The sequence below is a fragment of the Sciurus carolinensis genome, chromosome 7, assembly GCF_902686445.1.
Source record: "Sciurus carolinensis chromosome 7, mSciCar1.2, whole genome shotgun sequence".
Lineage (NCBI taxonomy): Eukaryota > Metazoa > Chordata > Mammalia > Rodentia > Sciuridae > Sciurus > Sciurus carolinensis.
In genome coordinates, this window is record NC_062219.1 from 117,298,860 (window position 1) to 117,324,751 (window position 25,892).

The 25,892-nt window shown below is 34.2% G+C and overlaps 1 protein-coding gene and 1 non-coding gene across 4 annotated transcripts in view; both read right to left on the reverse strand.

Moving 5' to 3' along the window:
• Positions 1 to 25,892, reverse strand: part of Zfand3 (zinc finger AN1-type containing 3) — a 312,164-nt gene that overhangs the window by 141,233 nt on the left and 145,039 nt on the right. The window lies entirely within an intron of this gene.
• On the reverse strand, positions 24,756 to 24,861 carry LOC124989815 (U6 spliceosomal RNA). Its single transcript, XR_007109633.1, has one exon. It is a non-coding gene; the product is annotated as a U6 spliceosomal RNA (small nuclear RNA).

Below are 25,892 nucleotides of genomic sequence, written 5' to 3' on the forward strand. Positions count from 1 at the left end.
AGGAAGATAAAAACATACATACAGAAATATATGGTTCGTTTCTTATGGGAGGCAGGACATCCCCTTCCAGAGAGACCTGATGTTTTTGTGTGTGTGTTTCTCCCCATTCTTGAAGTATCAAACATAGAAATTCTAAAAATGTATATTCGTTCTGAGAACATCATTTACTCTACAGTTTAGTATTCACAAAATGAAAAGACAGGTTCTGCTAAAATGCCTTCAGAAAATATATGAACAGTGGTTTAGTGGAACTAAGCAGATCAAGCTTTCAGATTTAAAAACACTGAGCTACCTCAGGAATGTATGGCTCACTGAGCACACTAATAACTAGCTTCAAATACCAGTTGAAGTCGTTGTGGAATGGAAAGGCAATGTACCTAACTGAATGCCAAACAGTCCCTGCCCAGACTTCCTTGTGCAGGTTATTCCTCCCGTGCTTTATTCTAAATCTTCCTACTCCCTCCATAAATTGTGATCTGAACTGGCATTTGAATCAATCCATTAAGGAAAGACTGAATGAGGAAGCTGTTCCATTTCTACCATATGGTTGGGCTCAAATATATTCCCTTGCTCTCCTTGGCTGTTGGCACTTGCCAAACATCCACAACTAAACTGCCTATAACCTTTCACTAGGGAGTAATTTTAAAATGTTATCTTCCCAGATATCAATGTTACCTCCCCACATATCAATTCAGTGGATCTGACGAGAAGGTATGCAAAAACAGGGAAGTTTAAGACAGGGAATAAAAACACAACACAACAACAGTCCTACCTTCTTCCCTCTTGTACACATAGTAAGGAAGGGCCCATAGCTAGATTTCTAGGTCTGACTTTCAAACACAAGGCTTCAAAGAGATTCCTAAAGCTAGTTCTCAAAGACAGTTAAAAATGTATTAACTATGATCCTATACTGAAAATCAACAAGGATCACCAAAACATTATCTTCAAAATAGGTTTTTTTTTCCCTTCTGTCCATGAAATACCGTTTCATTTGTTGAACCTACACCAATCTTCAGATATCCATACCTGTTCTTGTCCATAATTTTCACCAGACCCACAGTCTATTTAAAAATGGGGATTTTAGTTGCTAAAAAATTACAAGTAACCAGAGTATTTTTAAAGGAGTTTCCCACCCCTCTCTTAAAAGGGGGAGGGCTTCGTGTGTGTGCGCGCGCGCGTGTGTGTGTGTGTGTGTGTGTGTGTGTGTGTGTAAAGCATAATAAAAGTTAAACTGAATTAGGTTTCTAGGTAGAATTCAGTATACAGAATACAACTCTAATGTGTTTTCTAGGTTTGGGCATGGATTTTGTTTTTAGAAACTTTCAACTAGAGTAATGCAAATAAGCAATACTACATAAGAAATAACACATAATGTCTACATGACCTTAGCTCTCTACTGAAGAGCAGCTCCTTGAAATTAGAGTTATTTAATGTTGGTGCTTATAGGCTAAGTGAAGCCAACATATAATGAGTGCAACCTATGGCATAATTTTTTTTCCCTAGGAAGTAAGATTGATTGCTACTTCATGAATAACCACACTAAGTCCAAAATCATTAAGTGTATAAGATAAGATTTCAACCAAGATAAATATGACTCAGTTCTAAACCACTGTCTTAGGTCTCAGAGTTATATGTAAGAGATGATCTGCTATTCTCCATTCCTATTAATAAGTGAATTTGTGGTCCCTTATAAACAAACTACCTTAATGTAGATCATAATATATTTTATAAACATACAGTTATCGTGACTAACACAATTGCACCTGCTGTTTATCTTTATCTAATCATAAATTTCACTATGCTTGATTCCAAGTCTTAAAGAGAAAGAATACGTGACGGATCAAACTGAAGGTCTGTATATACTCTCCCCCAATCCCATTCCCTTCTCCAATTATAATCCCTATCCTAAATTTGGTGGTTCAGGACTTATGTTCCAATGTATGTTCTTACACTATTTCTACTAATAAGCATCTATAAATAGGCATCCACAAATAACATAGTTTTATATGTTTTCAAACTACATAATGGTGTCCTACATATGCATCATTCAGAAAATTTTAAAACAGCCATGTTTTTGAGATATATTCCATACTAATGGCTGCAAGGTATTCAATGTTTGAACAAACAACCACCTATTCATCTGCTGTTGAACAGTGAGCTTTTTTCTAATTTTCCCACTAATGCAAACATATTCCTGTACAATCAATTCAAATTGAGATATATTCCATACTAATGGCTGCAAGGTATTCAATGTTTGAACAAACAAATACCATTCCATGGTATAATCATGTAACTTGATAAGAACAAATAAATTAAAGAGACACCCATAAAAAAATCAAGTAAATTCCTTTTTACTTAAAAAACCTCAGTAATTATTTTCTGAAGTTACAGAATTGTACCTGTATCACTTTTACACACCTTAGAGGAAACAGTATTTTGTGCATGTAAAGAAGAAAGAAAAAGAGGAATGGGTTGAAGCTTAACCAAATACCATCTTCTGGTACTCTAGACATGAAACAAAAAAATGCTTCCTTCTTTTAGAAGAGAAGAAGAGGAGGGACTTTCTAACAAATGGCAAAATGAAAGAAAAGATGACTTAGGACAAATGTACTCTATACACCCCAGTGTTTTTAAAAATTAAAACCAAAAGCCTTTATATTACCAACTAGAGATCCAAATTAAACTTACAGAACTTTTAAAACATTTTACAAACTTTTACAGAAAAATTGCAAGATTAATACAAGAACCTCCATATACTCAAACTCCTACCTACTCTTCAAAAACTGTTTACATTTTGCCCCACTGGAATTCTCATTCTCATCTGCCAACACCCCAATATTTTGGGGGAGTAGTTTTGTGAATAAATTGCATAAATACCTCCTTTAACAACAAATACTTAGGTGTTAAGCCTACTGGATAGCTGTAGGTCTTAAGTCATAAATACCCTTGCACCTAGCTTAAAAAAGGTATTTCCCCCATTTAAAAAAAACCCAAAGTTTAAAAAGGTGGGACTTTAACTTTAGTACCTATGCCTTATAGATTAAATAGTACAATTGTTTATAAACTTTTACTGCACACTGGAAGCACATGGGAATCTTTTTTAAAAATACCAATGCCTGGTTCCTACTGAAGTTGTTTTAATTTTATTGGTAGGGTGTGTAACCTATGCAGCAGGAATTTTTAAAATTCTCCAGTTTTAAAATGTGTGGCAACTTCTTAATGGCAATATTTAAGGCCTAGATAATTTACATACCATTTGAAATACTGGTTCTAGGAAAAGGTGTTACAGTTCCAAGCAACTGAATAAAATAAGACAAATGCCATCATACTGCAAACTGAAGAAAGGCAAAAGCTTTCAATATATAATTCTAGGCAAATTCTTGTATGCTTTCTATGTGCTCTTCTGGAGTAGGTGGATAGAAGGAGCTTCAGCAAAGCAAGGAAATAAGGCAACAACAACACAACAGCAGAAAGCAATAGCACTGTACTAAAAATATTTCAAGACTAATGGTATCATATGAATATGTGCACTCTGAAGGTTCACAGGAATGGCGAATGGTCCAGAAAGAAGGTGACATTTGAAATATTCATTAAAGGAGAAAGAAAATTTCACTGAATAAGATTGAAACAGAGTGAAAGAACATTCTGGAAAACAACATCACCACGAACTTTGTCACAGAAATGTCAGAGAATAAATAATCACTATTCTACTAAAACTCCAATGGGGTTAAACAGAAAACAGGACACAGTTGGTAAATCTTGAACATGAATCTTAACATGATTCAAAATTGTTCTTTAAGGATTAAGGATGATATATATCACACAGAAGTTAGCAGTAAGTGGAACAGTTTCTGAGCCATTTTATTTCTCTGGCTCAAGACAAAACAAAAAAACGAATAAAATTTAGAAAATATCAAGAACTGCAATTATGAAAATAAAGTCACTGACAATCATACTACCCAAAGTTGATTACTTTAGGTAACTCCTTACTAAAGTTATTCTTCCACAATTATTATTCTAGATATTTTACTCTATAATACAAAATAGAAATGAACCGTTCACCCATTAACCCTCCTGATGTATAGTAAGAGCATCAGCAGAAGCTGCACTATGGCCATAGCAGCCACTAGAGGGTGGCCAAGTCTGATGCATCCATCACCCTCACCTACTTTGTCTCAAAGGCCCTTGATTTACATTCGAGATTTTTGGAACCTAATACCTCATTACCTAAAGATTATGATGGGGATGGGGGTGTAGGTACTGGTAGTGCTCTTGCCTAGAACAAGGCCCTGGGTTTGATCTTCAGCATTGTGCTCACCATCACCATCACCATCACCACCACCACCATCACAAAAAATTACTATCTAAAAGAAAGAAGAGATTCCTTCAGTCCTTCAGGTCAATGAAATGTTAACAGTTAGAATGACGAATTTGGGTGTTCAGATATTTTACCAAATATCTCGATCTACTTCTTGAGAAAAGATGCAATTTCTCCAATAGGGATGAGGATGCTTAAATTACACAGCATGTGGCAGCATCATTCCACATTCTAACTGTTGCCTGCCACTGCTCTGACCCACCATGCAATACAGTAAAGCAATGTAGGGTAAAGATTTCAATTCTGAATACTAACTACTTCCAAGTGCCTCAAATACTATCTGAATCCCAACTATCATATGTGGAACTTAAGTATATCTTCTCTTTTGTTTTAAACTTTCATATTTTAGTTTCACCTAAAAATCAGAATATTATGAAATATAGCAATGTACTATTTACCGTAAGGATTTATTTCCCCAGAATCCTAACCAATTAGATACGATCATAAATAATAATATAATTGTTTATGGTATTTGGTCACATTTTAAGTGTAATGGATTTCTGGACAACCAGAAAATGAATTACTATAAAAATAATTGTGCTACTTAATGTGAAGAATCAAATAAATGTTCTAAGAACAAAAAAGTCACCAAAAGATGGTAAAAATCTGAAAGAAAAAAAAAAACAAACAAGGGATTGGGGTTGTGGCTTAGTGGTAGAGCACTTGCCTAGCATGTGTGAGGCACTGGGTTTCATTCTCAGCACCATATATAAAAAAAAATGAATAAAATAAAGGTCTATCAACATCTAAAAAATATTTTTAAAAAATGGTGCTTCTGAGACAAATGTTACAAGTATAAATCACATTTGTTAAAAACCAATACCTTAAAAAATGCAAAGAAAACCACGATGACATAGCACTACATGCTGGGAAAACTAAAAACTTTAAGACTGACAATATCAAATGTTAACAAGGACGTGAAGCAACTAGAACTCTCATACATTATTGATGGGAATGAAAATTGGAATCATCACTTTGAAAATAGTTTGGCAGGTTCTTATAATCTTACACTTGCTATATTTTATTTTACAATCCAAAATTCTATCGTGCATTTATTCATGAAAATAAAAGCACATGTCGATACAAAGATCTGTACTTGAATATCCACAGTAGTTTAACTCAAGAGTCCAAAACTGGAATCAGCCCAAATATTCATCAGTTCAACTAACTGTGGTAAATCCATGCTATGGAAAACAAAGCAAAAGAATGAATCACTAATAGCTGCAAAAACATAACTGTCTCAAAGGTATTATGGTACCTAAAAGAAGTCAGAACTCAAGACAATATACTGTACACTTCTATTGAGATGCACTTTTGGAGAATGCAAAATTATAGTTACAGGGATGAGGTTTAAGGGAAGGAGGTGAATACAAAGTGGTATGAATAAATTTTCAGGGGTTATGGGTAAAAATAATTAAAACAAAATACACACATATACACACACGATTATGGTAGTGTTTATACAACTGTAAGTATCAAAACTCAATGATTATACTGAGTTAATTTGATTTTATATAAATTATCTCAAAAAAATTGAAAATTTCATTTAAAACATTCAAAAAGTTATTTAAATACTTAACAGGTCAAGACTGAATAAATTAATCAAAGAGAAATGAAAAGAGATGATCAAAATGGAGACATGCATACAGGGAAATAAGTTTTCACCTCTGGCTCTTAAAGGACCCTAACGAATGTTCCCAGATTCCTATATCTAAAGATATACCCATGCAGGACACTTTACAGGTTGTTAGTAATACAGAGTAGCTATCAAAATCTCCAGAAACAAGCCCAGCTAATACTTTAACGTCTGGGTCCTTATCGTTAATAAAAACATAAATAAATCCATTCATTCCATCTTAGGGCCTGCCCAAATTTTGGAGTTGAGCAGCAAAGTATGTAAAAGAAATGACACTTTCTCTTTACTCTAAACACAATGCCCACGCCTCCCATTAGAGTAACTCTTCTGAGTTATTAAATGGTCTCTGGAAGGTCCTCAATTAAAATAGGTAGTTAGGGATCCATATTACGCATGGTCAAATCAATAGAGCTGATGGATATGGAATTTTGTTTGGAGAGATGAAAATGTTCTGAAATTAGTGTGTGGTGATAGTGTCCACAGAATTGAACAGTGTAAATTTTTAAGAGGGTATGTATTAACGACTGGAGAAAAGACAGACTTCAAAGCCTTAGTGACCACTGAGATAGGACTATGGAGGGGCAGAAAGGAGAGCACATGCACTAGGATCTCTTTTGGGAGAGCAAAGGAAGGAATGTTCCAAAAATGCCAAAAGACACTCCAGGGCTGGTCTTGAACATCTGTTGTTCTTAATATAAATTTATTGCTTTTCTACAAACTATTAGTAACATTAATGTTGGCTTCCTTTCTCCCCTTTCTGATTTCATGATTTTCATCAGTTTTATTTTTTCCAATCACCTACTAAAGTATCTTAGCCAATTTACCTCTTGATCTGTTAAACTAGTTTCAACCATATAAAATTAATCACTGAAAATTAAGATATCTTAGACAACACACTGCTAACTTTCCTATTTTTATAAAAGAAAAAATACTAGTGCACAGAAGTGGCTTCCCCAAGGCTATTGGCTAAAAACACAGTGAAGAATTGGTTTTTAATCCATACTGATTTTCTGTACCACTATATATCACCTACCTTAGAATTTCACAAAGGATTTGAAATCATATAATCATGTACATAAGTATATGTTTTTGTAATCTACCCCAAAGGAACTCTAAACTAGCCAAATATGATCTGAGGTATACCCAATACACCACGGTGGTCATTCACAATTCAATTGACAGAGGACAACTCTGCTATCAAATAGCAGATTTTGCCTTAGTCTGGCAATAACTTATAAGTTCATGTTCTTTTCAGGGTTCTAAGACAATCACAAGCACATGGAAACATCTATCTTGAAATGCAATTAAGTATTCAGAAGTTATTTTTTGTATTGTGCATATAAAAATTTATAGAAATGTTCACATAAATTAATGAACTGAAAAAGTTAAAAGCTTTTCACAATCTGTTATTAGTACATTCCCACTAAGTCCTAACAAAGGTTTGAAAAGACTTAACAGCTGCAGAGGAAAGCAAAAGGCACACTACCTAACCTGAACTAATCTATTCAAACGATGCAATTATATAGTGCAACTTTCAAAATCCCAATTAAAGTCCTGTACAGAGGCTTAATTAGGACTCCAAAGCAACCTGATCTTTTTGGCCAGTATTCTGACAGAAATGAAACAAAACTCTCTCTCCTCACAATATTCTCATTTCATCAGGAATACCAAAACAAGTGATAAGACATGAATTTCAAATTTCTGAGAAGGCAATATAGCTGTAACCTATTTATTATCCTGGCAACTTATTTCATACTGTTTGTAACTTAAAAGGCAGTAGTAACTATAATTCATAGCATCTGCTATCTTAAAATGTGTCCAGATTGAAGCAAGGAGAAATCTCTACGTTGGTGTGTGAATACAAAATAGAGACCTAGTCTGGCCCAGGAATTTCCTGGGATAGTCCCTTCAAAAGAAATTAAACCATATCTTTCCACAACAAAATCTGGGTGGTAGCAATGTATAATAGGTTATGGCAGGATTCTGTAACAATTCAGAATACAGTTTTGGCAAGCTTTTGCAGATTAATACATATATGACAGAAATTTGGAAGATCACTTTGTTTCTTCTGAAATAACCGTTTTAAGATATTATACTGAGGACAGGGTGGGATATAAACACTGACTTATTTATAGTTTGATTTTGATATTGAAGTTATTTGCTGCTGGGGTAAGCAAATCCAAGACGTTAGTGGGAAATGAGACCAAAAGCATTTATCCCTTATAGCACCCAAACCTAGTATTTTTTCCCCTATCACAAAACAGTACCTGGCATCAAAGATCACACACTCATAGTCAAGAAGGTTAGGAATTTTTAAATTTTTAATTATTTATTTGAAAGAACTATATAATTTATAGGGCTCCAAAATTCAAAAAGTACAATATGAAGACTCCCTCTTCTCAGATCCTCCTTTTAATAATTCAGTTCTCCTCCCTAGAGACAATTCAGGTATTTAATAATGATCAGGTGTGAAAGGGAACCATTTCTAGCACAGGAAGAGCTGGTCTTTGAACAATACGCTTGTAGGCAAATCTCAAGGGAATTCTTAACTACCAGTGGACTAAAACCTCTAAATTCTAGATGCAAGCATACAGGAAGGATTATATATTTAAATACCTATTAGTAAAAATTCCAGTGATTTTTTTATAGAACACATCACACACACCTGTGCCTTAAAAAAAAAATGAGTCCTGAGAAATTCAGTACTTTTCTACTAGTGAAACAATCTAGGGTGGATGTGGGGGAGAGGAGGATAAAGGAAAAATTGGGGAGGGGGCCAGGAGAAGAAGGGAGGGAGGATATATCTAGCAACACATGTCCACAGGAGTTCTCAGTTTCAAAATTCTCACTCTAGATAAAGTCCTCAAAAACTGGCTGAGGTGCAGCATGAAAGCAGATGACTTCTAAGGTGATTTCCAATTTTGTTTTCATTTTTATTTCAAAATTATATCACTTTTAACAATTCAGTTCAAAATGTGTGGCATAAATATCCTCCTGCCTAAAAATGTTCCTGTTTGTAATTTTGCCTGGGATTCCCCTAGTATAAACTCGAACCTGGAAAAGATAAACAATAATAGCAGTTTTCAAGTTCTTTAGATATACCAATTTATATCTAATTGATAAGCTCATTAGAAGTCATATTTTATTAATGTAGGCTTCAAGGCCTGATACATTTTCAGGACAGTCTTAGTTGCTGTCTTAAACAACTTATTTTCTCTAATAATTTTGGTTTTGGAACATTCATTAACTAGATAAGCTATGTGAACATTACTTAATTGAAACCAATGCTTTCAGAAAGGTCCCCTAAAGAAGTATCTCAAATCTGATACGCATAGGAATCACCTGGGGATCTTGTGAAAAAGCAGATTCTGATTCAGCGGGTCTGGGCTGGTGGTGGTAGTGGTGGATGGTGATTACAATATTTGGACATACATGATAAAACAGTTTAAGTACTTGGAACTTTGAAACTTCTGATTTCAAGGAATCTACATCTTTTCTCCTTCCCTCCTCTTTGAACAATCCAGAGCTTAAGCCAAAACCATCAATCCAAAAACCAAAAAACCTTCCTCTGCTCTGTAGGTCCAGGACCTTTCAGTATTATGCAGAAATGTTATGCTCTGTGGAAAGTATGTGGATGAATTTTACAACCCATGTGATTCATAACAGAAAAAAAGTTATGCTTTAGAAGAGTGCAGGCAACTCCTGTATTAACAGCAAAACTTCTCTTGCATTAATGAGGACAAAAGCACTCTGAACAGTAGAGTTCAAGAAAGCCAAATTTATAGTTTATTTAGAAAGGACAGCCTCTTATTAAGACAGATTTCATATATTCTATATGAAAACAAAGCCATTAGAATTATGTAGTATGAAACAAAACTGATGTGAAATTATTCACCACCCCACATTCTATTATGGTGAAAGTAAAGACATACAACAGCTGGTCAATGTGATTTACATCTTCTGTTATTAAATGTTACCTCAAGTCAATAAAACTGACTTTTCCCCACAACTCTTCCCTTTGTCTAGAGACCACACACACACATGCACTCATGAGACATGATGCATGATGAAGCTTTCACTACAGGGAACCAAAGTAAAAGTAACCCATATTATAAATCTTGAGTATGAGTGTCAGGGCTATACCATGCAAGGGAGAGTTGCTGAAAATAGCTGACTCTGCCTTCATCTGAATTCATCAAGCACACCATGAGAAGGTTCTTGTGACTCAAAGATCTGTGATTTACCTAATTAATAACTTTTTAAAGGGACTTCCAAGGACCAGAATTATAGGCTTAATAAATCTGTCAAATATTCATAAATGTGCACATGTACCCTGAACTGTATGTTTCATTTAGGATAGACTGATAACACCCATCTACTTTAACTCATATACAAAAAACAACTATAAAACCACATTAATATTTTTAATCCTATTTTAAAATGTTCTAGAAATCTGATCAAATTAAGATTTTTCAGCTGTTAATATTCTCTTAGCAAGTCACATTTATTAACTGCAGAATGTAATAACTACAATAAAAGATTGTTTAACTCCATCATTGCAAGCAAAGTGATTATTTAATCTAACATGTTCAGATTCTTGTACAGCACTAAATAAATAGGAAGCTATTTGTCATAACTAGCAAAGGAAGCAAAATTACTCTGATTTCAATGGTGTTTTAAGAAAGGTAACTTTGTCAGTACTGTCTCCTACTTTTTACAATAATTCTATCACATATGGTGAAAATATACATGATCATGATTTATTTGGAACCAGATAAAAAGGTATACGGTTCTAACTAGATTCTAAATATTAACACAAAAATGGCCCAGCCTTAAGAAACACCCAGCATCAGAGAGCAGAGTGTCAGACAGGATCAGATTTAATCAAACTGTTACTTGTCTGTTAAAATCTAGAATACACCTTGTCTTCAGTGACTTTATTACAATTATCCTTCCAGAAACTTGTTTTAATGCTTTTGTTGGAAAAGGGTATGTGACAATGCTGTAAAATTAGCTTTTTAATTCTTCCTTTTCTTTCTTTTCCTTCTCTCTCACATTCTTTTTCTTTTGAGAAAACATGACTAATTTTGCGTGAAAAAAACAAACCAGAGTCAGTATGGTGTATAAAATATAAAGTATATACATTGTTCACAGACATAGGTTATAATCCTGAATCTGGCACTTGCTTGCTATGTGAGACACTTCTCAGTTTCACCCATTCTAAAAGAAATAGTATAAACTGTTTTCAGGGATAATTTTAAACTACTGGAGTATTTCTCTCCCCATTATAAAATGACCTTGTGAGAGTAATTTGTTAAATATTTTCAAAGCATTTTAATATACACGGAACCATTTTATTATCACAAGAATTCTATGATATAGATAGAATAGGCAATAGTATTATCATTCTACAAATAATGTAATGGCTTCATCTCTCAGTGCAATGACTTGCCCAAGACCTCACTACTTAAGACACGTCAAGCTTGTTTAAAAGTTCCTTCTACCTCATTACATGATTCTCATCTGGGACAATAAGGTGGTATTTAAAAGTATATTTTTAACAATCAACTGTTAGTTCTTATTGGTAATGCAGTAATGCACATCTATACTCATTTTAAACAGTGGCACTATAAATTAAGATTTGAATATGCCATGTGTGGTGGTACACACCCATAATGCCAGCAGACCAGCAGGCTGAGGCAGGAGGATCCCAAGTTCAAAGTCAGTCAAAGCAATTTAGGTACTTGGCAAGACACTGTCTCAAAGCTTACCGCCCCCCCTCGCGTGCGCACGCACACATACAGATACTATTCAGAATTTCAGGCATTCAGAGGTGAGAAGGGGAACATTTCCCTGAGAATAAGGGGAGGTCGCTCTATTATCAAAAATCAACTTCAAAATACACAAAAAACTTTTTGTAATCATAAGATTTCAAACTAAATATATATCCAAGTTCAAAGATATTAATCTGAAGTCATGCTATATAGCTTCTCTCTAACTTCTACACCCAGTTCTCATATCATCATATCTTTAAAGCACAAAGACAAAATTTCTCCAAGGAACCACTGTAAAACATAGAAAGCTGACCCTGGATAATGAGTCTTAGTTATCCTTCAATCTGATGAAAAATACAACAAAATTAATAGAAAAGGCTAGGGGGGAGACAAAGTAAGTTGTCAAAGAATATTAGAGGCCGAAACTTTAAAAATCTTAGTCATAGAATAGGAGACAATCGTGGGCTATAAGCAGAAATTGACGAGTGCCCTGAGGCAGGAGGAACAAAGACACAACAAGAGTGTTGAGATTTGCTTTTGTTTTGTTGTTTTTATTTGGTTACTGGGGACTGTTGCTTTTATTTGGTTACTGGGAATTGAACCCAGGGGAGTTTAACCACTGAATTACATCCCAGGCTCCCCAGCTCCCCACCCCCATTTTTAAATTTGGTATTCTGAGACAAGATTCTGCTCTTAATAGATGAATTTCAGCTGGGCCCTATAGTACATGCCTGTAATCCCAGTTACTTGGGAAGCTGAAGCAAAAGGATCACAAGTTCAAGACCCACCTGGGCAACTTAGCAAGACCCTGTCTTAAAATAAAAAATAACAAAAAAGGTTAGGGGTAGGTCAGAAAACACCCCTGGGTTCAATTCCCAGTACAGGAGTTAAATTAAAAAAAAAAAAAAAAAAAAAAAAAAAAGACAATGTTAATTTACTCAGATTTCATTAATTTCACTTTAAAATCCACAGAATGTATAAGTTGTTTTAACTAATATAAATTTAGTGTAGTAGTACAGTAGTGTAATTTAAAACTAAATTATAAGCTTCTGAGGGTATCATCTTTATAATGTTTTCAGAGAACTTGGCAAGGGCTTTTTGTTGAAGTACTCTTAGTTTGAGTATTCTATAATACCGACTTATAATAAACTCCTTCCTTTAAAATATTCCCATTTGACTGTACTGTCACCGGTAAAAACACTCATCCACATCTAGTGATACAACAAATAGATCAAGTACTCCTTGTCTGGTAATCAGAGATCAAAGACCTTGCTTATAAAACAGAAAGAGTATTATTTATTGAACAACCATGACATTTTACTTGTATAGAACTGTATCAGACAATCCAGCACCTTATCTTTAGGGATATTACAATCTAGTCAGTCAAGTATAATCAAACTATTTCCTTGTGCTCTTTAAATGAGTCTTGTTTTAACTTAAATATGCCAATGATTTGAAACACAAAGAGAAATAACATAAGTCCAGTAGAATGTTAGTCACTTTAAACAAAATGTAAAGATTCAGAATTATTCTTGACTCCTAAAAACTTCAGTGAGTTTGTGAATTAGTCTTCTCTATATTTCAAATGAGAAAATTAAAATTAAAAAAAAAAAAAAAAAAGCAAACATAAAAGCAGCACATGACAAACTCTGCACTCACCTAACATCAACACTTAGACTAAGAGAAAAGGTATGGAAAGAACTCCAACAACTACAATGCATTCACTGTGGGCAACTACTTTTTATTCCTACAAAGAAGCTATCCTTGCTTTTGTTCCCCTGACTTTCTCTACAGAACTGGTTCATGTTTATTCGTATTCTGAAAAAGATTTTCTAAAAACTGGACAAACCAGGCAGCTTGCTACACCAATTACATCATACATATTTAAGATATTTACATATGACCCTGGAATGAATTTATGGCTGAAAAAGAAACTATCAATTCCATAATTTTATGGAGTAAAAAGTCATTCTAAACTCTTTAAAATATATAGCTTTGAACTACTGGTCAAAAGTCCACTAAAAGGTAATGTTCTAATACAGTTTATGTTGCTCTACTCAGTGGAAAGATCCCAAGAACACAAAATAAACTGAACAGGAAAAGAATACCAGGATAGAGATGAACTGTAACAACACAGATAGTCTCACAAGCTACATGTGCACTGGCCTTTCAGTTCACATCCAACTACAGTTGTAGGGGCACCCTGTGCCTTCCAGAATGTTGACAGCTAGTAGAAATGGACTTGTGAAGAAGGAAACCAAGAACCAGTTTCAGAAACAATTGAACTTTGTTTCTAGGGAGATAAAAGAATATTATTCAACTTTGCAGTTGGTACTATCCTACTCTAGGTCAAGAAAGTGTGATTTATTTAAGAAGAATGAATATAAGTTGGTTAGCAAGCTTTCTACACTAAAGCTCAAAGTTTATTTTAGAGATTTAAAAAATCCCCTTTACAGGGATGGGGCTGTATAGCTCAGCGGTAGAGCACTTATCTAGCATGTGTGAGGCACTAAATTCAATCCTCACCACTACATAAAATGAATAAATAAAATGAAGGTATTGTGTCCATAACTAAAAAAATTTTTTAAATTCCCTTTACAAAAGGATATATAAACAATGATGCATTTCTAAATTATTCTGCACTCTTCAACCTGTTTTCCTTTCATGTAAAATTAGAGCAAACTTTTGAGTTTTATCCAATGTATCAGAAGAAGTTTCAGTTCCTATATATATATATAATATGTAATATGTTCTACACTTTTAGTTACAACCTGCTATACTTTATTTTGTTGCTCAAATTGTTACAGCTTTGGCTCTTGTGAGCTATTTCAATGGCTCTTGTGTCTCTGAAATACCCCTATCATTGGGCAATTTTTTAATAAAAGTACTTCCTTACTTCTGGTTCTACAATATGCTTCAAGCTCATCTTGTTTATTTCTTGCCCTACTCCTAGACTGAGCCACTTCTCCAAGAGATCTGGTGCCTTCTATTACAGAATGATATTAGAAACAAAGATCTGAGTGCTTGATATGATAACTGCTCCTAGGATATATTAGTTCTAGACCCTCTTAGCTGAGAAAGCAAAGAAATACATGTGTGCATACTAACCTGTGCACATACTCATCATTATCTATAGATAAATCTGTGTATAGCCATCTGTATCTATATTAAATTGGAGTTCTTACTGATGTGTCCTTCTCTAATACATTACTACACAGACTAGGCATTCTAATATTCTCCCCTTATCTGTGAACTCCCACAAGATATAAGAAACCTGGTTTCCACCATCCCCCATCCACTCAAATAATTGTCCAATTCCAGTATACATGTGCAGCAGTAGCAGAATATTAACTTGTACCCCCATCCTCATGGAGAACAATTTTATCAACTAGACTACAGTACTTATGTTGCAGGTCTTTTGTCTTTTAATCTTACAGATGCCACTATTCCAAAGTTACTTATTTAGTTCAGCACTTTTATCTCCCACGCCACCATCCCCTTTAAGGCTCTTTCATACATCTGTGTAAGCCTGTATTGTTACATACTGCATTCTATCTAGGGAGATCCAAATTTCCTAAGTTAGACTTTTTTAAAAATTTGCATAAACTAAGGTTCATTCTTTTTGTCATAAAGTTCTTTATGTTTCAACAAATGCCATGTACTCCATTGTCACACTGAAGAACTTCATTAACCCAAAAACTCCCCATACTTCACCTATTCAACCCCCCTCCTCACCTTCTTGTAATCACTTTGATTTTCCATTTTCCACAATGTCATATACAAAATGTAGCTTTTTCAAAATCAGCTTCTTTCATTTTGAAAGCTGAATTTTAAATTCATCTATATCCTACTTTTTTATATCAACAAATAATACTCCATTTTATGGATACTGAAGTTTGTTTTTTCACCCAACCTGTTGAAGGACTTGATTGCTTCCACATTTTGAAGATTACAATACAGCTGCTAGAAACATTCAAACACAAGTTTTTCTAAGGATCTACATTTTCAAATGCAGTTTCAATATGGCAGTCAACATAATCTCTTCTTCCTGAACAATCTTCCAATTTTGTTAACCATGAACTGGTCAACTCCCCATCAACTTGGCACCTCTGCCCCAAGAAGTCTTTAGTCACCTAGTATGATATTCATAGCACATCTACTAGACACTCTATTCAAAGTTCACCTTTTAATTCAATGCAACTGAATAAGCATTTACAAAGGGCCCACCATGTTCCAGGCACTGCACTAGATTCAAAGGATGAATGAAACAGTGGTCTATTTCCCTCATTGAGTACCAAAAGCATTTCCAATTAGGTCATCTGAAAATTGAGGCCACAAAGAAATGAATCCCTAATACACTGAAGACTGCCCCAGGAGCCATCCCTCACTGCAATGGCTGTCTTAACCTCATGCAAGCTTAGGGTCCCTAGTGACATGAACTTCCTATGTGTTTTCATTTCAGACTCTCCTCTTGTCCCACCACTATGCAATAAACTGACTGAATTCCTAGCTTTCTATAGGTACAAGTGCTTAGCTGAATTCCTTGCTTTCTAGTGGTTTGAATGACAGATAAAACCATTATCATTCTGCTAGGTATGGTAGCTCATGCCTGTAATCTCAGTGACTCTGGAAGCTGAGGCAGAAGAATCTCAAGTTCCATGCCAGTCTCAGCAACTTAACAAGACCCTTAACAACTCAGTGAGATCCTGTATCAAAATAAAAACAGGACTGGGGATGTAGCTCTGTGGTAAAGCACCCCTGGGTTCAATCACCAGTAAACCTCCCCAGCCCCCCGACCCCCATCAGTATTCTCATCAAAGTCAATAGGCACTCCAGAACCCTCTTCTATTACTTTAATATATTTATTCCTCTGTCCTCATTATCCTTATAGGGCCTGGAATCACATAACAGATATATTCCTGAAATACAAGAAATGAAAGACTATGCCAAAGAATAAGACTGAGATGCTAAAGCACTTCTATTTAATATATGCCTGTTATCTCTTCTAGGCACAAACGCACATGATCTTCAAAAGTAAATATGAACCACTTCCAGGAATTTACCCTACAAAGGTAATTCAAAGGGAAAAAAAAGATTCTATGCAGAAAAATGTGTTACAACATTATGTACAATAAATAAAACTGAAAACAACCAACACAACTGCAAAGTAAGGAAACAGATGAGCAAATGCGTATAAATTAGGTAAAGGGCATGATATGTAATTATTCAAAATAATTTGAAAACAAAACAAATAGGGGAAATGTCCAATACAGGAGAATACAAGGTCACAAATTATTTATATACTGAAAAAAATACGTATATATGAAATATATTTTCTATATTTCTGAGAAGAAATATATAGAAAATGGTTTAGGTAGTGAAATAAAATTTTTCTTTAAAAGTTTTATTTTAAATAAAAATTTGAGGAAAAATAGTTTGTTTTAAACAGTTTTATGGATTCTTCCAAACCATACTCAACAGTAAAATACAGAAATGGGGGGAGGGAGTTGTTGAATCCAGGCTTTGCTAGCAGAGCTTTTTTAACTGGAATATTCAGTAATCTCTATAAGCCCCCTATATATTATAGATGCTTTACCCTTAAATTTTTGTGATAATAAGAAAGAACTAAACATATAACAAGTATGTGATAAATATAAGTAGTTATTATTCCATTTATATGAGTTGATCAGATGACAGTGAAGAGAAATACTTTGAAGAACATCAATATAATCTTAAAGCAGTACATATTTCATGTGACTTCTGTTGTCAGCAAAATTACAACTTTTGAAAATCTGCTCTTAAAATTCATTATTTTTCTAGAACAGCCCTATTATTTAAATTTTTTTAATTTAGGAAATATTTTACAAAGAACTATTGATTTTGGGCATTTCAATTATATTTTCCCTCATCAATTTTGTTCATTTTGCTTTCTGTGCTCATTAGAAGACATTAAAGAAAAAAAAATTTTTTTCATTTAAGGAAGAACTCCTGCTTTCTTCACCTCTGTGTTCCTAGCACAATACATACTATACATATTCAACAAATAAATATCAACTAAATTTTTTAAAAATTCCATCTGTAGAGTTAAATCGTAACAATGTGGTTAAGGGATAATTATCATTTCTAATGCAATTTTCCAAAAGAAAATTTTATTCTAAAACTTTCTTTTTTTTTTTTTTTATTGGTAGTTGTAGATGGACAGAATGCCTTTATTTTATTTACTTATTTTTATGTGGTACTAAGGATCAAACCCAGTGCGCCTCACACATGCTAGGCAAGCACTCTGCCACTGAGCTACAGCCCAAGCACAAGAACCTTTCATTTTTAATAGACATCCAAAACAATGTACATAAGAAACCAGGCAAATGGGCTACCTAGAATTCACTACATTAGGACTGGGAGTGTGGATCAGTGGTAGAAAGCTTTGCCTAGCATGCATGAGGCCCTGGGTTCAATCCCTAGCATTGGGTGAGGGGTCAATGCACTGATACATATCTTACGTTGCTGAAGTCAACTCAAGTTGAAAACTTAATGCTTAAAACAATTGTGTTTGCCAAAAATGCTTGCCATTCAAATTATGAATGGGATTGACACCCAAGATAAAAATTTTCTTCAGCTTGAGATCATATTAAATTTCTACTAAGATCACCACACAAAAGGAGAAAAAAAAGTGATTAATGCGATCTACCAGAGGTAAAGAGCTGCCTTTCTGCCTTTGACACAGCACAGTGCATCCAAAAACCATCCTCACATAGGTGTCTCTAGCATTATGAGGTTGTCACTGTCCTGTTTCTACCTTCCCCATATCCTCTCCATTCATTCACTGCCTAAATCAAAGGAACAGTTCAACTACTAACCACTGCTAGTAACGAAGGCAGTTAAACCAAGGTATTAGCTGGAAATCATATTCCAGAATACAGTTATACGGATTCACTCCCTCCTCATATAAGAATGTCTGAGTTAATCTCTACTGTACATCAGAAAGCTGGAGGAACCCACTTTACTTTCTTTACAAAGAAACAGCACCTACAAAATTCTGGATCTATAGTGTTGGTAAACCTTATTCTAGTAAGCCACAAGATGTAATAAACTGCTTATTGTGCCTGATTTGTAGCTAAGTAGCTTTCTTTGTTGATGGAAATTGTATGGTAAGAGTTACAAATAATATATTTAATATTATAAAGAGATCTACATGGTATTTGATAAATATAGACACACTGAAGAAGTAAAGAAGTACTTACACCCTTATCAAGCATACCGTCAAAACACTGAAAAATGTTAAGACTCTGGCTCATAATTAGTCATTCTATTGCTAGGACTCTGATGGCAGGTACTTTCTGGGGAAAAGTAATGTCTGAGCTTGGAATAAGCAGTCTCTATTGAAGAAGTGAACACTTAAGAACTGCTTCAGCTTGCTCATAAATATTCCCATTCATAGACAGACACCAGATGTTCTACCTAATATGATAGTGAGTAGAAGCCCCTGTAAGAAAAATAAAACTCAGTTCTTTCCTCCCTCGTGGGAAAGAAAGTAAGATACCTAGCCTCTAAAAACACAAGATTTTTTCTCCAATAAGTTTTAATTCCACCTTTGAATTATAGTATCCTAACATAACATCTTTACTCCATCTTGGAATCATAACATTATAAATCTTATATAACATAAAAGTATTTTTTAACAGAGGAAACACATATACAAGAACTTGTTCTCTCAACCACAAACATACAAAGCTAATAAGTGAATGAAAAACACAAAATGCCAGAAATCCAATTCTCTTACAAGTCTTATAACCTACCCAGTTTGATAGTTCAATAATGATTTATCTTTACTGTGACATTCTCTTTAAAGGAGGATTTCAATATCTTTTCAATAAATGAAAATATCCCAGTAAGTCAAAACAATTCAGTTTCATGCTAAATTTAAAAAAAAAAAAAAAAAAAACAATTATACCATGCTGTGATACATCTATGTTTAAACCAATTATGGCTTTGTGACAATTTTGATTTGGATAGGATAAAGATAAGCAATTAAATATTTTAGAGAAATACTATGTTCATATATGAATACACAACCAGTGAAACTCTACATCGTGTACACTGCAGGAATGGGTTCGTAATCTGATTGAGTTATATTCCATGTATGTATAATATGTCAAAATACCCTCTTACTGACATATATCTAAAAGGAACAGATTTTAAAAAGAATGTGCAAAGAAAACCAAAATAAATACATAAATTTCAGAGAAAAGGTTAAATTCCCAAATTTCTAAAATAAACTGAGATATCTGCACCAAAACTTTATTGCAACCAGTAAAAATAAACATTTCATGATATCAAGAATTTAGAGAGCTGGCCTTGGTGGCACATACCTCTAATTTCAGCTACTCAGGAGGCTGAGATGGTAAAATCACTTGAGACCAAGAGTTAAAGAACAACAGGTAATCCAACAAGACTCCGTCTCACAAAACAAACAAACAAAAAGAATTTGGAGAAAGAAAATAATCTCTCAAAAAAAATTTTTTTTAAGAAGAATAACAGAAGTGAGCAAAGGCTTTATTTTTAGCTTTGGTTCTAGCATGCTCAGAATCACATAAAGGAGACCAAAAGAGTATGATTTTGGCTAATAAATAACCTGGGTGCGTTTTTTTTTTTTTTTTTTCTTCCTGGATTAAAAGACACTTCTTGATTGTGTAAAATTCATTCCATAAATGAGCTTGTACCTCAAAAATAATACTAATTAAAGAAGGTAAAACACATGAAGTGATCTAGTGGTCACCAACTTAAAGGATTAAACCTGGCAATACTAAAAGAAGCACTACTGACATATGGAACACCTTGGTGATGCTGTAAGAAGAAATACTCATTAAAAAAAAAAAAAGTTTCAGCTCAGTTTAATCATGAAGGCACCAATTAAATGAATCTAGAATATTGAACACCATAAAATTTAGACTTTGACCAAGAATTAAGACTCTTCAAAAAAGTCAATGTCAATGTCTGGAAAAACAAACCAAAAAAGACTGACCACTGTATATTAAAATAAAACAGACATATCAAATGCTTGAACTTTGATTGGATCTTGAATTAAAAACAAAATTCTAACTATAATAAAAAGGCATTTGGGGTGGGCTGGGATTGTGGTTCAGTGGTAGAATCCCTGCCTACCACATGTGAGGCACTGGGTTTCATCCTCAGCACCACATAAAAAAAAAATAAAGCTATTATATCCGTCTATGACTAAAATATTTTCTTAAAAAAAGGCATTTGGGAGACAATTAGGGAAATTTAAATATAGATGATGTACTAGATATTATGAAACTTTATATTTTTCTTAGGTGTGGTAAAGATATTATGGTCATGTAAAAGAATACTCTGGTTCCTGGGAAGTGTACACTGTAGGGCTTAAGGGTGAAGTGGGAGCAACCAGCAATGAGGCGGCCAAAAAAAAAAAACAAAAGAGGGAAAGCATGTGTTGCAAAATGCTGATAGCTGGTCAATCTAAGCAAAGGACATACAGGGATTCATTGTTCTTATGCTTCGACATTTCTATAGGCTTAATAAATTCAGTCACATAAAGGAGACCAAAAAAAATTGTGCAGTAGGCTAATAAATAACCAGTTTTTTTTAATCCCGAGATTGAAAAGATATTTCTTGATCATATAATATTTAATCTAAATAAGCCTGCACACCAAAAATTAGTTTAAACTATAAGTTGGGAAAGGGAAAGAATGGTTGCAGGAGCTCCACTCTTTTCATATCTACCTGTAGTACTGCGCTTTGTTTCTATTCCCAAATGGAACCGAAATCATCATGACTTTTCTCTCAGCAGCAAAAGATGATAAATTAAATGATGATATATGACAGGCAGCACATATATAAAATTCTTAATTTTTCCCCTAAGCACAGGAAATAACTGCCTAGAAGTACAAATTCAAAAGAGAACCCTTCAAGGGTGAATGAAATTTAAAACTTAGTCTAAAAAACAACACAGTTTCCTGATCTTATTATATAAGTTAAAAAGAAAAGTCATGATCAATTTAAAGAAAGTCAATCAGGAAGAACAGTTATGTTTTTCAAAAAATTTAAATCATATTGCTCATTTACAAACATAAAGAGGTTATCAAACATGATAAATCACCATAAGCAAGAAATATTAACATTATATGTTTATCTCCAAATGGACTAAATGCAAAAAGAATGCTGAATGAATATATAAATTTGAATAACAGCAAGGTTTGGTGGTGCATGCCAGTAATCTCAGTGATTCTGGAGGCTGAAACAGGAAGATCACAAGCCCGAGGTCAGCCTCAGCAACTCAGGAAGGCCCTAAGCAACTTTTGGAGATTCAATCTCAAAATAAATAAATAAATAAGAATAGAATAGAGGGCTGGGAGCACAGTTCAGTAATACAGTTCTAGGTTCAATCCCCAGCACTACCACCCCAAAACTCAATAACCAGAAATCTTTCTGGTAGGAGTTCATTAAATTGCTTACTATATGTAAAAGCTAAAAGATTGAGAACAATTTGACTAGTCTGAATTGAGATATAAATATAAAGCTAAAAGACAGCATGAATGAAAGAATACTTTAAAACAATAATTTTATATTGATTACATAAGGAAGTAAGAGTTCATATATATCAAGTTAAATTATTAGTTAATTTAATCTTGTTTTGTTTTTGCTTATTTTTTAATGTGGCTGGTAAAAATTCAAAAACCATATATTGTCATATTACATTTTTATTATACTACACTGTTAAACATTCTGACCAAAGAGAGCTCAATAAAAGCAGTGGCAACTTAATATTAGTGGCACTTGTCAGATTTCAAGTACTTTTTCAGAAACAATATTTTTTTTAATCTTCATAGCAACTTAAGAAATATATACCCTGAATTCAAGAAAATTATGACTTGAGGGAGAGGGGGAGAGGGGAAGAGGGAGGAACCCACACAAAAAAAGTACCCCTAAATCACAGAGCTAGTAAATATGAAAACGGATTTGAATGCAAATTCTAATTCCAGAGCTTAAGTCCAGAACCACAAAGCCAGTGGTTCTCAGTGTTGTCCAGAACTCTCAGCATCCACTGGGAATGTGTTAAAATCAAACTCTAAGATGGGGCTTTAGTTAATAGTCTGCATTTTTAGCAAGTCCTCCAGATGATGCTGATTCTGCACTTAAGATTGAGAAATGTTGCTCTGATCTAAACTGGTAACAGTCAACCAAATCTTCCCAGAGGAAGATAACTATAAGAAACCTGAGAAAAGGTTAGTCCTTGCTACTGTATCTTTTAGTGAAGCTCTTTAAGCAACCTTCACTATGCCCCAGACCTGACAAAGACTGAGGCTTTATAGTTCCATCCTGGACTTTCCAGAGTATCCCCATCAACAAGTCCTTCACCAAGAACAGCATTTCATTTAATATAACATCGACAGATTAGCAATTAAAATGCAAATAAAATCACAAAAGTACAAATGGAAAAAAATTTTAAATGATTTAGGTAGAGGCCTAAGTATGAGACAAATCCTGGCACAGCAAAACATTGATAAATTCAATAACAGATGCACACACAATCCTGAATTGCACAAAAACATCACAAACAAGGTTTTAAAAAAAAATTAAAACAAAAACCCACAAGGGTGGTATAGTATTTGCAACATGTATCACAAAAGGCTAATTTTTTGATTTATAAAAATGATATCTATAAATTAAAAATCATCCAAGAGAAGGAAAAGAGCCTCCTTTAATTAATACAAATAATCAAATAAAGAAATGCAAATATTCCATTTCACTCACAGGAAGAGAAATGAAAATCACTCCCAACATGCCTACCACCACCACCACCACCACCACCACCACCATTTCAAAGATCAAAGATTAAAGAGTCTGAAAATACACTTATAAACTTAAGCTTCTGGCCTGGGGAGGTAGCTCATTGGTAGAGTGTTTACCTAGCATGCACAAGGCCCCTGGGTTCATCCCCAGCACTGCAAGTGAGCAAATGAACAAATTAAAAAAAAAAAATTGCCAAGCTTCTCCTATTCTTGCCCCCATCCTCACATCTTCTGCAATTCAGTTTGCAAAAACTCCCTTCAGGGATTGCTCAGGTCAAAAATCTTGATACTGTACTTGTTTTGATTATAACTGATGTGCCAGCAAATTCTGATAGCTCCAGCTTCAAATAGATTCAGAATTCAACTATTTTTCTTCATTCTCATTGCCATCATTCTGATCCAGATCACTGTTAACTCTCAACTGCATTATTATAATAATCCCCTAACTGCCCATGCCTTTGTCCCCAACCTCATTTCTTCACACAAATTATCACTCTAGCTCTTAAAATGTAAATCAGATCATATCACCATTCCACTAAAAAACCCTTCAATGGATTTTCAACTCATTCTGTAAAGGGTGAAGTCTATACCATAATCCAAAAGCCCTTACACATGATATCTACTACTCACCCTGCGTTCTCTCTGCTGCAATCAAACTGTTTCTTAAAAAGAACACTTCTACCCCTACAATCTTTGCACCAGGATTCCCCTTGCCTGGAATGTTCATATATATATATATATATATATATATACACACACACACACACACACACACACACACATCTATATACATATATATATATGGCAAATGCCCTCACATGCTTCAGATTTAAATTTAAAAGGCCTCTGGTCACCCTATCTAAAATCTTACTCTCCAACCCTAACACTTCATATATTCCTTCATTGATTCATAGTATGCAATGTGCTAATAAAGTTTGGTTATTTGATTCTTGTTGTGTAGGGAACCTGTTGCAAAAACTTTTTGGATGCTTTAAAAAAAATTTTATCAGGTGGTATCTTGTATGAGGTCTTACCTCATTTATCTTGTGATATGGTGTGGGTACAATAACTTTAAAGATTTCAGTTTTTAACACTGGAAATTTTCTTTCATTATTATTTTGCTCCCACTCCCATTTCTTTTCTTTATGGAACACTTCACAAGTTTGCATGTCATCCTTGCATGGGATGAAGATCATGCTGATCTTCACTATATTGTTCCAATTTTAGGATATGGGCTGTGCACCCACTTCCATTCCATTTTTCCTGCTTTCTCATTTAGGAACTCCTACTAGAAAAAGTTTCTGAGGGAAAATTTTTTTGAATCTAGATCTTTATACACCCGAACAGCATCCTCACCAAAGAGTAAAATACTAATTTTCAAACATGGAGTTTCTCAAAGTTATCACTTAGATCTCTCTGATTATAATACCAAAGAATATCCTGCAACAAAAAATAAATCTCGAAAGATGTTAGGTGTAGAAACAATTACAAACAAAAAGTTAAACTCAAGGTTATAACTAAATAATAGTTGCTACATAGGAAATGATTCATGTCTAGAGAATTACCGGCATTGTAGGAGGTTTTTAACCAAGACAAAGTTAACAACAAAGAAATACGATTGTCAAAGGTTTTTAGGCAACCTTATCCAACCTAATAGCATCTTAAATTTAACATGTTTCAAAACCTAAGTTCGCATTTTCCCATCAAAACTGCTGCTCTAGCTGCCCTCAATCTCAATAAAAGACAGTTCTATCCTTGTAATTGCTTAGGCCAAAATCTTGGGAGTCCTCCTTGATTCTTTTTAATCATCTCATCAATTAATAAATTCTTTTAGGTCTATCTTCAAGGTATATCCAAAATCCTAACAATTCCTCCCAACTCCATAGCCCCTGCCCAAGCCATTATAATCAAGATCTTGAATTACTGTAAATAAACTCCTAAATGGTTGTTCTGCATCCTCCTTTGCCCCCATATGTCAGAGGTGAAGCAGCCCTTCAAAATTAAGTCTGATCACATCACTACTTTGATGAGACCAAATAAATATTCATCTAGAGTAAAAACTAAACTTCTTACTTAGGCCTATAATGCCCTAAAAGACCCAAGTTTCTTGTTACTTCTGACTATATCTCTTACAGGTATTTCAGTCTTTCACTCTGCACCACAGGACAGTGGCTTCTGTTATTCCTGGAACATACGTTGGGACACTCTCCAATCTCAGGATCTTTGCACTTGTTGTCATCTTTGCCTGACATTCTTCCTCCAGATGTTCAGGTGGT